This window comes from Capricornis sumatraensis, chromosome 20 (assembly GCF_032405125.1).
Source record: "Capricornis sumatraensis isolate serow.1 chromosome 20, serow.2, whole genome shotgun sequence".
Lineage (NCBI taxonomy): Eukaryota > Metazoa > Chordata > Mammalia > Artiodactyla > Bovidae > Capricornis > Capricornis sumatraensis.
This window is the reverse complement of record NC_091088.1, coordinates 16,674,584-16,686,954: the sequence shown is the minus strand read 5'-3', so window position 1 is coordinate 16,686,954 and position 12,371 is coordinate 16,674,584. Positions and strand designations below refer to the sequence as shown.

General features: G+C 47.0%; 1 non-coding gene across 1 annotated transcript; it reads left to right on the top strand.

Moving 5' to 3' along the window:
• Positions 1–390: 390 nt before the first annotated feature.
• TRNAG-UCC (transfer RNA glycine (anticodon UCC)) lies at positions 391–463 on the top strand. Its single transcript has one exon. It is a non-coding gene; the product is annotated as a tRNA-Gly (tRNA).
• Positions 464–12,371: the final 11,908 nt, after the last annotated feature.

Sequence of the window (12,371 nt, the reverse complement as noted above, 5' to 3'; positions counted from 1 at the left end):
TATAACTCAGTTCTCATATAGGAGGAAAGTCCAACGTGTCCTGCCAGCCTCACAGGACTGGCATGATGAAAGGAAGCTTATATCGTGTAGACTAATCCATTAGCTGCCATGCGTTCATGTTACCACTGAGTTAGAGAGGTGACATCACTATTTCATACCCTTTCATGTTTCTTGATCCAGTCACCCCTACCAACCTTTCCCGTTCATCCAAGAAATTCTTATTTTTCATTGATATTCATCTAACATTTTTTTTTTCTGCAAAACAGACAGCTGGTGCTGGAGGAGAGATAGGATAGCTTTCTTTCAGTCTTCTTTAGCCTAGAAAAATAAGTATCCTTTCTACTGTCAAGTGAAGATTGATTACTGTAATGCAAGAGTTTTGGGGGGACTTGCCTGGTAGTCCAGTGGCTAAGACTCTGCACTTCCAATGCAGGGGACCTGGGTTCGATCCCTGGTCAGGGAACTTAGATCCCACATGCCTCAACTAAAAGTTTGCATGCCAAGTCTAAAGATTAAGCATGTCACAAATATATTTTTTTAATACCTTTGTTTAGCCCATAGGAAACATCCTGATCAGGCCCACCTGTGAATGATTGCAGGAAGAAATTAACACACCCCTCCGGAGGCAGCCCAGACCCAGGAAATGTCTGACTTCATTCCCTCCCCTTTTGGTGTAAAAGAAGTCTGAATTCTAACTCAGGCAAAATGGTTCTTTGGTGCACAAGTGGGCCCACCTTCTTCTTGGTTTGCCATCTTTCCAAGTAAAGTTGCTATTCTTTGTCCCAAAAACTCATCTCTTCATTACTGACCTGTCATGTGGTAAGCAGTATGAGCTTAGACTCAGCAACACCAAGATAGATCAGAGCCCAGTGAGAAAGACAGCCTTGTAATGCAGCCACACACGGCACACCAAGGTTCTAATGGGTGGGCAGCTTGTGGTCATATGAGAATCTTCACTTTAGAAGAAGCCAAACAGGAACTATAACCAACATCCTATAATAGCGTGCATGCTCACTCGCTCAGTCATGTCTGACTCTTTGCAGCCCCATGGACTGTAATCTGGCAGGCTCCTCTGTCCACGAGATTATTCCAGGCAAGAATACTGGAGTGGGTTGCCATTTCCTGCTCCAGGGGATCTCCCCAACCCAGAGACTGAACTCTCGTCTCCTGCATCTCTTGCATTGGCAGGTGGATTCTTTACCACTGAGTCACCCGGGAAGCTCATCCTACAATAAACCATAATACAAAAGAATATATAAAAGAATGTGTACGTATGTATAACTGAACACGTTGTTGTACACCTGAAACTAACACAATATTGTAAATCAACTACACGTCAATTTTAAAAAAAGCAGATTTCAGCAGAGATAAAAGATGGAGGGATAGAGAGACAGAGACAAAGACAGGGGTAAGAGACAGCTGACAACGTTTCTTGAGCCCCTGGATACAGCAGCTTGAAACTCCAGACAACTCAGGTTTCCACATGAACTGAGTCCCCCAGAGACACTTTGTGAGCTCCTGGATACAGCCATGCCTGAAGCTAGAGAAAGCTCATAGCCTTCCCAATTAAGCCATCCTGAACAGGATGCTACAGAGGAGCTAGTTAACAGGGGAAATAATGGAAAGACATTGATGTGATGGAACCTGTTAGCTGATGTCACAGGTAAGAGAGGCAATGTTATCCTAATGCCATATGGATTTCTGATTTGTTTTAAGGGGTAGAGGAAACAGTCTAAGATGAGGTGTTTAACTATAATTAGAACTGAAATGGAGTGGGACCCAGTGGCGCCCTCCGTGGTACACATCCTTTCTGTATCACTTCTTATTTGTAAGAAATAGGCTTCATTCAGCCCTCTTGACCTTCCCTGAGTTCCAAAGGGCAGATTTAGATAGTTGCCTATCCCGGAAGGGAAAGAAAGTGCGTTGCCAGGCCCTTCTGTTCATGGAATTCTCCAGGCAAGAATGCTGGAATGGGTAGCCATTCCCTTTTCCAGGAGATCTTCCTGACGCAGGGATTGAACCTGGGTCTCCTGCATTGTAGGCAGATTCTTCACCATCTGAGCCACCAGGGAAGCCCAGGGGATGCAGAAACAAGCAAGAAGCAGTAGTGTAGACTTGGGGTAGGGTCCTGGTTCCCCCTCAAACAATATCTCTGGATTCTTCTGCAGAAACTAAGGCCCCCACCCAGGTGGATAACTTCAGGCTGGACACAAGATTCCTGGAGCATCACCCTGTTACCTCACTACCAACCAATCAGAAGAAAGTCATGACTCCTGCAACCCTCACCTAAATTTTGCCTATGAGAATTCTCCTAACAACCATCAGTGAGTCCGGATTTCTCTGAGCATGAGCCACCTATTCTCCTTGCTTGGCCCTACAATTCGTCTTTCTCTGCTTCAAACTCTGACATTCTGGTTTGTTTGACCTCACTGTGTGGGGCGCGCGAACTTGCCTTCGGTAATAGAACCCCTCTGGTTGCTTGGTCTGGTGAGAGAGAGAAACACAAACCAAGGGATTCACAGTCCTCGTTCAGAGGCACAGTGCCTCATCTTTTCCTTCATTTCCATCAACAGGGCTTTGTGAAGAACACACCCGTACTGACTAGGCCACATGCTGGCTCACATTGCTCTACTTCTGAGCTGAATGCTCCAAGGCTTAAATTTCAGTTCTGCCCCCGCCCTCAACAAGAGATTTAGTTTTTCTGTCTCTGTTTCTTCATCTCGAATCATGATTTATGAGATGCATCTCCATCAAGGCCGTGAAGACACATCAAAGCCCAAGGGCTCTGCATGATGCCTGGTCCATGATAAGTGCTTTGTAAGGGGTGGAAATTACCATGATCATTCTGGGTTCTCCAAACAGACAAACATTTTTTGACTAAGTGACTTGTGACATGGATTGTTTCTTTCCAATTTAAGATGCTTTCTTTTCACAGAAGTTTAAAAAAATAATAAAAGGGTAATTACCATTGGGTAGGTAATTACTATGCTGTGCTTGCTCTATGATTAAATAAAAGTGTTTTGCATATAAGTTAGTGTTGCCACTATTAGCAGTATTGATATATTAGTTATACAATAATTTTTTAATTTATCAGCATATGCAGGTTCTGGGGAGGGCAGCCTCCCAGGAAAGAAGAGGGGCACCTGACCACATTGCCCCCACTGCAGGTGGTCCAGGGACTGGGACTCTGAACTTCCACCACAGGGGTAAGGGTTTAATCCCTGGTCAGGGAACTAAGACCTCCCACATGCTATGCCATGCAGACAAAAAAGAAAAGAAAAAAAATGCTGCTTTTCCAAAACCACTGCCGTTTTACTGGTGGTAGCAAAGCAAGTTTGATAAAGAGTAAAGAAAACTTTGTATGCAGAGCCCTGGCCACCTGCAGGCTTGAATATATTTTATATTAAGATTTTTTAAAAAGGGGAAAGGATAGACAGTACACACAGGACCGTAGGCTGAACTCGTTCAGAATTTGGCTCATGTAGTCAGTTCCCTGAGTCTGTTTTCTTGGGGCTGTTATGTTAGCCTTCTCTAGAGAATGGAACGAATAGAAAGTGTGTGTAGATAGAGATATAGATATAGAGAGACATTTATCTTAAGAAATTGGCTCATGCAATTACAGAGGCTGGCAAGCCCCGAATCCGCAGGATTGGCTGGCAGGCTGGATACCCTGAGAAGAGCCAGTGTTGCAGTTCAGGTTTGAAGGCTGTCTGCTGGCAAAATTCCCTCTTGCTCTGGGGAGGTTGGTCTCTGTGCTAGTTGGGCCTTCACCTCATTCAAGGCCCACCCACAGGATGAAGAGCCTCTTGCTATACCTAAAGTTCACCGATTTAAGTGTTCACGTCATCCAAATAACACTTTCACAGAAACACTCAGAGTAATGTTTGACTGAATATCTGGGCACTGCTACCCAGCCAAGTTGACATATATAATTAACCATCACACATGCATTAACCAGACCAAGATTCCAGATACACAAAACTGAGAGCCAGACCTTAAAATATAGTAACCGCATCATGCCGCTGTCCTCCGTGAGGAATCCTATGGAGGATTCTTTGACATCTCTGTGACATCTTTCCAAATGGGTGATGGGAATATCACCAAATCTTTGTCAGAGTTGATGAGACACAGAAATCTTTTAGCTTCCTGTTTCCTAAAAGGTGTTATGATGACATAAAATCTCTACAGTTACTTTTGTTTACTTTAACAATTTTTATTAATTTTGGCTGTTCTGGGACTTTTTGCTGCATGGGCTCTTCTCTAGTTGTGGTGAGCAGGGGCTGTTCTCCTTCAGGGTGCAAGCGCTTCTCATTTGTGATGGCTTCTCTTGTTGCAGAGCGCAGGCTCTAGGGTGTGTGGGGTTCAAAGCTTGCGGCTCCCGGGCTCTAGAGCACACCTCAATAGTTACGGTACTTGGGCTTCGTTGCGCCAAGGCATCTGGGATCTTCCCAGATTAGGGATTGAATCCATGTCTTCTACACTGGCAGGTGGATTCTTTACCCATGAGTCACCAGGGAAGCCCTCTATAGTTATTAGCGGGGGGGGGGGGTGGGGAGGGGGGGGCGGAGTGGCCAGGCACAAACAATCTTGAGAAACCGTGGGTTAACCAAAGCTGTGTTAGTTACTCAGTGCAGTTCAGTTCAGTCAGTCGCTCAGTCATGTCCAACTCTTTGCGACCCCATGAATCGCAGCACGCCAGGCCTCCCTGTCTATCACCAACTCCCGGAGTTCACTCAGACTCGCGTCCATCGAGTCAGTGATGCCATCCAGCCATCTCATCCTCGGTCGTCCCCTTCTTCTCTTGCCCCCAATCCTTCCCAGCATCAAAGTCTTTTCCAATGAGTCAACTCTTCACATGAGGTGGCCAAAGTACTGGAGTTTCAGCTTTAGCCTCATTCCTTCCAAAGAAATCCCAGGATTGATCTCCTTCAGAATGGACTGGTTGGATCTCCTTGCAGTCCAAGGGACTCTCAAGAGTCTTCTCCAACACCACAGTTCAAAAGCATCAATTCTTCAGCGCTCAGCCTTCTTCACAGTCCAACTCTCACATCCATACATGACTACTGGAAAAACCATAGCCTTGACTAGACGGACCTTAGTTGGCAAAGTAATGTCTCTGCTTTTGAATATACTATCTAGGTTGGTCATAACTTTTCTTCCAAGGAGTAAGCGTCTTTTAATTTCATGGCTGCAGTCACCATCTGCAGTGATTTTGGAGCCCCAAAAAATAAAGTCTGACACTGTTTCTACTGTTTCCCCATCTATTTCCCATGAAGTGATGGGACCAGATGCCATGATCTTCGTTTTCTGAATGTTGAGCTTTAAGCCGACTTTTTCACTCTCCTCTTTCACTTTCATCAAGAGGTTTTTTTAGTTCCTCTTCACTTTCTGCCATAAGGGTGGTGTCATCTGCATATCTACATCCAACCGTTTGCGACCCCATGGACCATAGCCTGCCGGGCTCCTCTGTCCGTGGGATTCTCCAGGCAAGGATACTGGAATGGGTTACCATGCTCTTCTCCAGGGGATCTTCCTGACTCAGGGATGGAACCTGGGTCTCCTGTATTGCAGGCAGACTCTTTACCATCTGAGCCACCCGGGAAGGGTCCTAACCAAAGTTAGGTAGGTGTCTTTAATGGGACTTTCAGAGGCTATAATATACAAATGTAGCCTGCTGTGAGTCTCCAAGAGGAAGATCTCACTTCAGAGCTCCCTGAGCATTTCCTGACCAGAGCTCCTCTGGGGCAGCCGCATAGGGGATAAGGGTGAGGCAGGTCACGCTCTCAGGGACAGCTCATCCACAGTATAAGGAACTGAGACTTAAGAGAGAAAATCTCTTGTCCAGGTGGCGTGTTTTCAGAGTGAAAGCAAAAAACCACATTCCTGAAGCACAGCCCTGCGCTCCATGTGGCCGAGGTGAGATCCAGTCCCTGTTCTAAAAGCAGGAGACACCAAGCACAGCCTTGTCTGAGGCTAATTAGTTAGGAAGATCAGACTGGAATCCTGGTCTCTTGAATTTCAGTCTGGAACAAAAAAAGAACAAAAAAAAAAGAAAGCCCGCAGCATTGAGACACTTAGAACTGCAGACAAGAGTGATATTTTTAGTGCCTTTAGGTGACCCCTGGGAAGATGAATCACTGCTATGGCACGCCTGGTCAAAAGATTCCACTTAAGCCAAGCATGAAGTCCCAGCGCCAGCGGATGCTGGAGACGATTCAAAGGGTCGGGCCACACCCTAGGACTTCCTGCCTCCCATCAACAGGAAGTGCACAGACGAGGATCACTTTCCCTGGGATGCAGCAGGTATGTGGCCCTGCAGAGGTTTGCTCGGAGACCTTGCCAGACTTCTCAAGCCTAAGTCTTTGGCTACCCCCGTGCTGAGTTGGACTCTAACCAGAGGGACGCCCCATAGTTCAGGTTTGGTCAGTGCAAACCGGGCACAGCTGTTGGAGATCTGGCAGACTCGTGGCTCAGGAAAGCCTGCGGGGGCAGAAAGGAGACAAAACCGTCTAGAGAGCAGTGATCCTCAGTCGAGCTTGCCTTAGACTCCCTAAGTAAGTGTTAGTTGTTCAGTCGCGTCTGACTCTTTGCAACCCCATGGACTGCGGCCCACCAGGATCCTCTGTCCATGAGATTTTCCAGGCAAGGATATTGGAGTGGGTTGCCATTTCCTTCTCCCAGGGGATCTTCCCAACCAGGGATCGAACCCGGGTCTCCTGCACTACAGGCAGATTCTTCTTTACTGACTGAGCTACAAGGAAGCCCCTTGGACTTCCTAGGAGGGTTCATGACAACACACATTGCTGGGCTCCACCCCAGGAGTGGCTGAGTCAGTGGATCTGGGGTGGGGCCTGAGAATCTGCGTTCCCAAGTTTCCCGGGATGCAGATGCTGCTGATCCAAGAACCACTATTTGAGGACTGCTGCTCTAGAGCGCCCTCTGAAGGATACCCCGAGGTCTGCACACAGAATTGCTCTCTTGGCAGGCTTGAAATCAAGGCTACTTTTTTTTTTAATGCTACCCTTTAAAAAAAAATTCTTTTTAAAAGAATGCTTACCCTTTAAAGGGGCTTCCCTGGTGGCTCAGAGGTTAAAGCATCTGCCTGGAATGCGGGAGACCCGGGTTCGATCCCTGGGTCGGGAAGATTCCCTGGAGAAGGAAATAGCAATCCACTCCAGTACTCTTGCCTGGAGAATCCCATAGAGGGAGGAGCCTGGTAGGCTACAGTCCATGGGGTCGCAAAGAGTCGGACGCGACTGAGCGACTTCACTTACCCTTTTAAAAATATTATTTATTTATTTCTTGCTGCACTGGGTCTTCGCTGCTGCACAGGTTTTCTCTAGTTCCATGGAGTTAGTCTCAGATGTGGTGCTCCAGCTCCTCATTGTAGAACTCAGGCTCTAGGGCTTGCAGGCTCAGTAGTTGTGGCATGCGGGCTTACTGGCCCCGTGGCATGTGGAATCCTCCCAGATCAGAGACAGAAACTGTGTCTCCTGCACTGGGAGCTCGGAGACTTAACCACTGGACTACCAGGGAAGTCCTATTCTTACTTTTTTAGAACCCCAATTTTAGAACCCAAGGACGGGGGTTTCTAGTCTGAATCTCAACCTGTAGTTATCTGGGAGACCAATACAGAAAACTCAGAGAATGGGGTGAATTACTTACTATTTTCATTTTTTAATTAAAATATTTATTTATTTATTTGGCTATGCTGGGTCTTTGTTGCAGCATGTCAACTCTTAGTTGAAGCATGCAAACTTCTTAGTTGCAGCTTGTGGGATGTAGCTCCCTGACCAGGGATTGAACCTGCATTAGGAGCTCAGAGTCTTAGCCACTGGATTGCCAGAAAAGTCTCTGGGGTAAAGTATTGCTTTGATATTTTAAACAAATGTGCTGAGATATAATTCATACATCATACAATTCAATGACTTTTCATACAGTCACAGACATGTGGAACCACAAACACTGTCAATTTTAGGGCATCTTCATCGCCACAGAAGAAACCCATATCCTTTAACTCCTGCACCCCTGTCTTCTCTCATCACACCCCTCCCCTAGCCCTAAGCAAACACTAACCCACTTTCTGTCTCTGAGTTTGCCTGTTTGACCACTGCCTGTAAACAGATCACACGATGTGGTGTCCTTTGTGCCTGGCTTCTCCAACTCAGCATAGTATTTTCAAGGTTTCGTCCATGCTGTCACCAGTGTCGTGCTTCATTCCTGTTCGTGGTTGAGTAATATTCCGTTATCTGGTATTTGCATCCCAGCAGTGCCTTCTGGGGGCATAACATCCCATGCAGGGAATGTACATGGTGGCCATTTTCAAGCAGTTGAAAGAGCTGGGTGTGAGCTGGCCAACTTAGGTTAAAATTGAGCTCCAGGAGTGGCAGGTGCCTCTGGGGTCCAACATGGACCCTCTGCCCTCCTCTGATTCTGCTTCAGGGCTGGCCGCACGCTGACAGGATGCCCCTGTGTCACACATGGTGCTTCTTTCTGCCCCAGGGAAGGAGGGTGGGAGCTCTCTGAACAGCTGGCTCTGTGAGCAGGGCAGCCCTGGATGGACGTCACCAGGGCCTCTGGGAGCGCTCACCCTCCTTCCTTGGACAGATGTGTGACGACACATGGGCTGCTGTGGGACTTTCCAATTCATTGATGCCCCTTGAAAAAGGTGCCATCTATCACCCCTCAACCTCCAACCTAGGGCATCTTTGCTTTTGCCCCCATGTAGGATCTTAATTCCCCGACCAGGGATCAAACCCATGACCCCTGCATGGGGAGTTCAGAGTCTTGACCATGGGACTACCAGGGGAGTCCATGGGGGCCACTTGTGATGCCCTCAAGGAGCAGGATATGGCAGCCATGTGGCTGTTGCTAGTCACACCTGGGGCTTGCTCTGGGAGACTTTGGCTTCCATATAAGAAACTTGGTAAAGAAAGACCTGGAGACAGAGAAGGCAGATTCTTGGTGGCTCAAATAGTAAAGAATCTGCCTGCAATGCAGGAGATACGGGTTCGATCCCTGGGTTGGGAAGATCCCGTGAAGAAGGAAATGGCAACCCATTCCAGGATTCTTGCCTGGTGAATTTCATGGACAGAGGAGCCTGGTGGGCTACAGTCCACAGGGTTGCAAAGAGTCTGCCAAGACTGAGCGACTAACCCTACTGCTTTGGGGGAGAGAGAGAGACCAATGGGATGGGGGGAGCAGAGCAGAAGGAAAAAAATGAGTGGGGAGGGGCCCCAGCTGTCTCAGGCCCTGACATGTAGTGAGTCTCGGGGAGCTCCTATCTGGCTGTGACTGAGACCCAGGAGAGTGCTATTTCCATCAGCCCAGTCAACCCTCAGATTTGTCACCAAAAATAACTGCTATGGCTTTAAGCCACAGCTTGGGGTGACTCACTACTCAGCCATAGTTAAAGCACCCTGTGAGCAGCTTTTCCTCCCTCCTGGTCTCGCTGGGCTTCCTGGGCCATGAGACCAGCTCCCAAGGTCAGCCACCTGCCTCCAAGTCCTTGTCTAAGGTTCTCTTTCCGTTCAAGAGGACCCAAACGGATGTGGACCTTCTGGGGAGGTGAGGTAGTTCAATGTGGGTAATATAATTAGTCCGAGCTTTGGGTGCTTCATCTGGAAAATGGGAGGCGTCTCATTTCTAACCTAAGATTCTTCTGGAAGTTAAAGAATCCAGGAGAATTTACCATCTGTTAGTTGGTATTCCATCTGGGGCAGCTCAGTGGCTCAGAGGCAAATCTGAGGCAGGTTCTTCCCACCATTCTCCCAAAGCTGAATTACCAAAGGCTCAAGGAGGCAACCACAGTGTTGGCTTGGCTGCTTGCTGGTGGAGGCTTTGAAACCCCTGCAGGGCATCAGAGCTATCTATCAGCCTCTTCTTGGGCCCTCAAGGCAGTAAAGCAACTCTGTTCTTACAGAAATGCTACTGTATCTTTCTGATAAAGATAACCCATTGCTTGTTTTTCTTTTCTAATCAGATTATCCCAACTGACACAAATTTAAGCAAATAGTTTCATTTCAGGTCACAGGACTTAGGGCTGTCATCAAGAAACTGAATGAAACTTCTGGTAAAATACAGTAATTAGGAGCACAGTGAGAGCTGACTGGGAATGCCCTTGCCTCCCATGACACCGAAAGGCAGTCTGGTTAATTTCCAAATTATATTTGGGCTCAACATGCAAAGGGGCTCTTTTTCATTTGGGCAGAGAAAATAGGACTGAAGATTACAACAATAACCACACAAGACTAGGGCTTTAATTATAAAATAAGCCATACCCTAGCAGGCAAATCATTTTTAATGTGTTTCAAGAATTGAATACTTTATGGAGTTACAAACAGAAGGGGGAAAGAAATTCAACGTGCAGGAAATTAACAAGAGATAAGAAACAGAAAAGCTTTGGGTGTCATACAGTTACAATACAAAAGCAACAGATGAGAGAAATAGCACACATGATAACCAGCTTCAGTAGCATTAGCAGCCAGAACACACCCAGTGAATTACCAATACTTAATCATCGAAGATCTAATTCTGCAAGGGAGCCGGTGGTAATGATGGATTTCAGTTGATCCAAAGGACTTTCTCCTTCCATCACAAGCAAACCTGTAAAGACGGCTCCAGTAACTTGGAAAAGTAGAGTTCCTTTTCTCAAAGAAAACTGACACAGGAAGGCTTTTGTCCTCCGGCCCCCCTCCCCCAAATCTGTACATTCATTGATTCTTCTAAGGCAACCAAAATACAATTTCTTGAGACCACCAAACTGAACACCCTGCAAAGCCACAAATTCTGCCCATGTAGAAAGGAAAAAAAAAAAAAAAAGATGAGCCATCTCCAAAACTCTGTAAAGTGCAGGATGGTTTAGGTTACAGCTTTTGTTGGATTTCATGTTAATGTGTCTTTATAAAAGAAAGGGTGGACAAACAAGAGTGACTCGAGACCCAGCCAGGCCCTGTGTTGAAAAATGACCCATACTGGAAAGGTGACAGATGAATCGACCCTCAGGGATTTTTTCAACTCTGCACACTCTGCTGCGGTAGGAGCTTTGGAAGAAATGTTCAACGTCTCAGGGTGTTGGCGCATCCTCATCACACACCACTGCCCTTTTGCTCAGCTGGGGGCCCAAGATAGTCACACTCTTGGGCCATGTGTGACATCATACAACTCAAAAGCACGGATCAGATCGCAGCCATGGCAGAGTGTCATGGCCATGGAGGTGGCTATGACAAGACTCTGGCGCTGATCTCGGGAGGGATTGTGGTGGGGAGATGGAAAATGAAAACCCCAGCAGGCAACTACAAAATGGTTATCAGCAAATGGTATCAAAAAGTATCAAAACATTTCAAAAAACTTTAAAAACTGCCAGGCTTGGCGGACACAGGGGATGGGCTCTCCAAGCACCTGGAGAGCGGCACAACATTCCAGAGGCTTATCCTGGAGGCCAGGGACACGGCCCCTTCCCCTCTGAAGATGCTCAGAATCCATGGAGACAGCAAGGATGTCCATGCCACACGGCTGGAACTGCCCCCCCAGGTTTGGGAACAGGGGTCTCGGATTCTAACCAGAAGACCTGAGAGCCAGAAGCTCAGTGAGATGCTGGCCGAGGCGCATGCATGGAGGAAAGGGTAAGAGGAGGAGGAGGCCGCTAGGTCTACAAGGGGTGAGGGTGGAGTCCTTCACTTCCCACATGGCTGCCTGTCACCCAGAGGTCCCTGCTGGCTTAGAGGCCAGGCCCTTAACTCACCTGAACTCAAGAGTGGGACCCTAGACCTGCGAGGGACGCCACTTCCCTTGGGCATCTGGGTTGCCATCCAACCCTGAACGAACACCCCCTTTAGGGTTGACTTCTGCAGTTCCCACTAAGTCACCATGTGGCCAACTTATGATTTAAGGGGCAAAGGGAAGGGCATTCAGAATAGAAATACACACATGAGGTTTTCTGCTCAGATTAAGACCTAGAAAGACATAGACCTACCACCTGGCAGTCTAGATTTCTAAAAGCAGTAGGATGTTAGAAATACAGATTGAGCCATACACACAAGCAAGGTGCTAAGATAATCTCTGTATATTTTAAACAGCAGACAGACCACTGTAAGTAACAAGGACTCTTCACCTTTACTACTCTGCTTTCTTTCTGTCATTACACTAACGTCTTAAGCAAACAGGGTTCCAACTTGGGTGAGGATCAAATTCAAAACCTACCACTCATACGAAGTTAAAACTCTAGCTCTTTAAAAGAAAAAAAAAAAAAAAAAAAAAACCCAGAACCTGAATAAAAGCCCATCATTCTGAAAGATCAAAATAAGACAATCAAGGTGTTGTCAAAGTTCAAGGCGAATAGCTGGGAGTGCTGACAACACGATGGGGAAAGC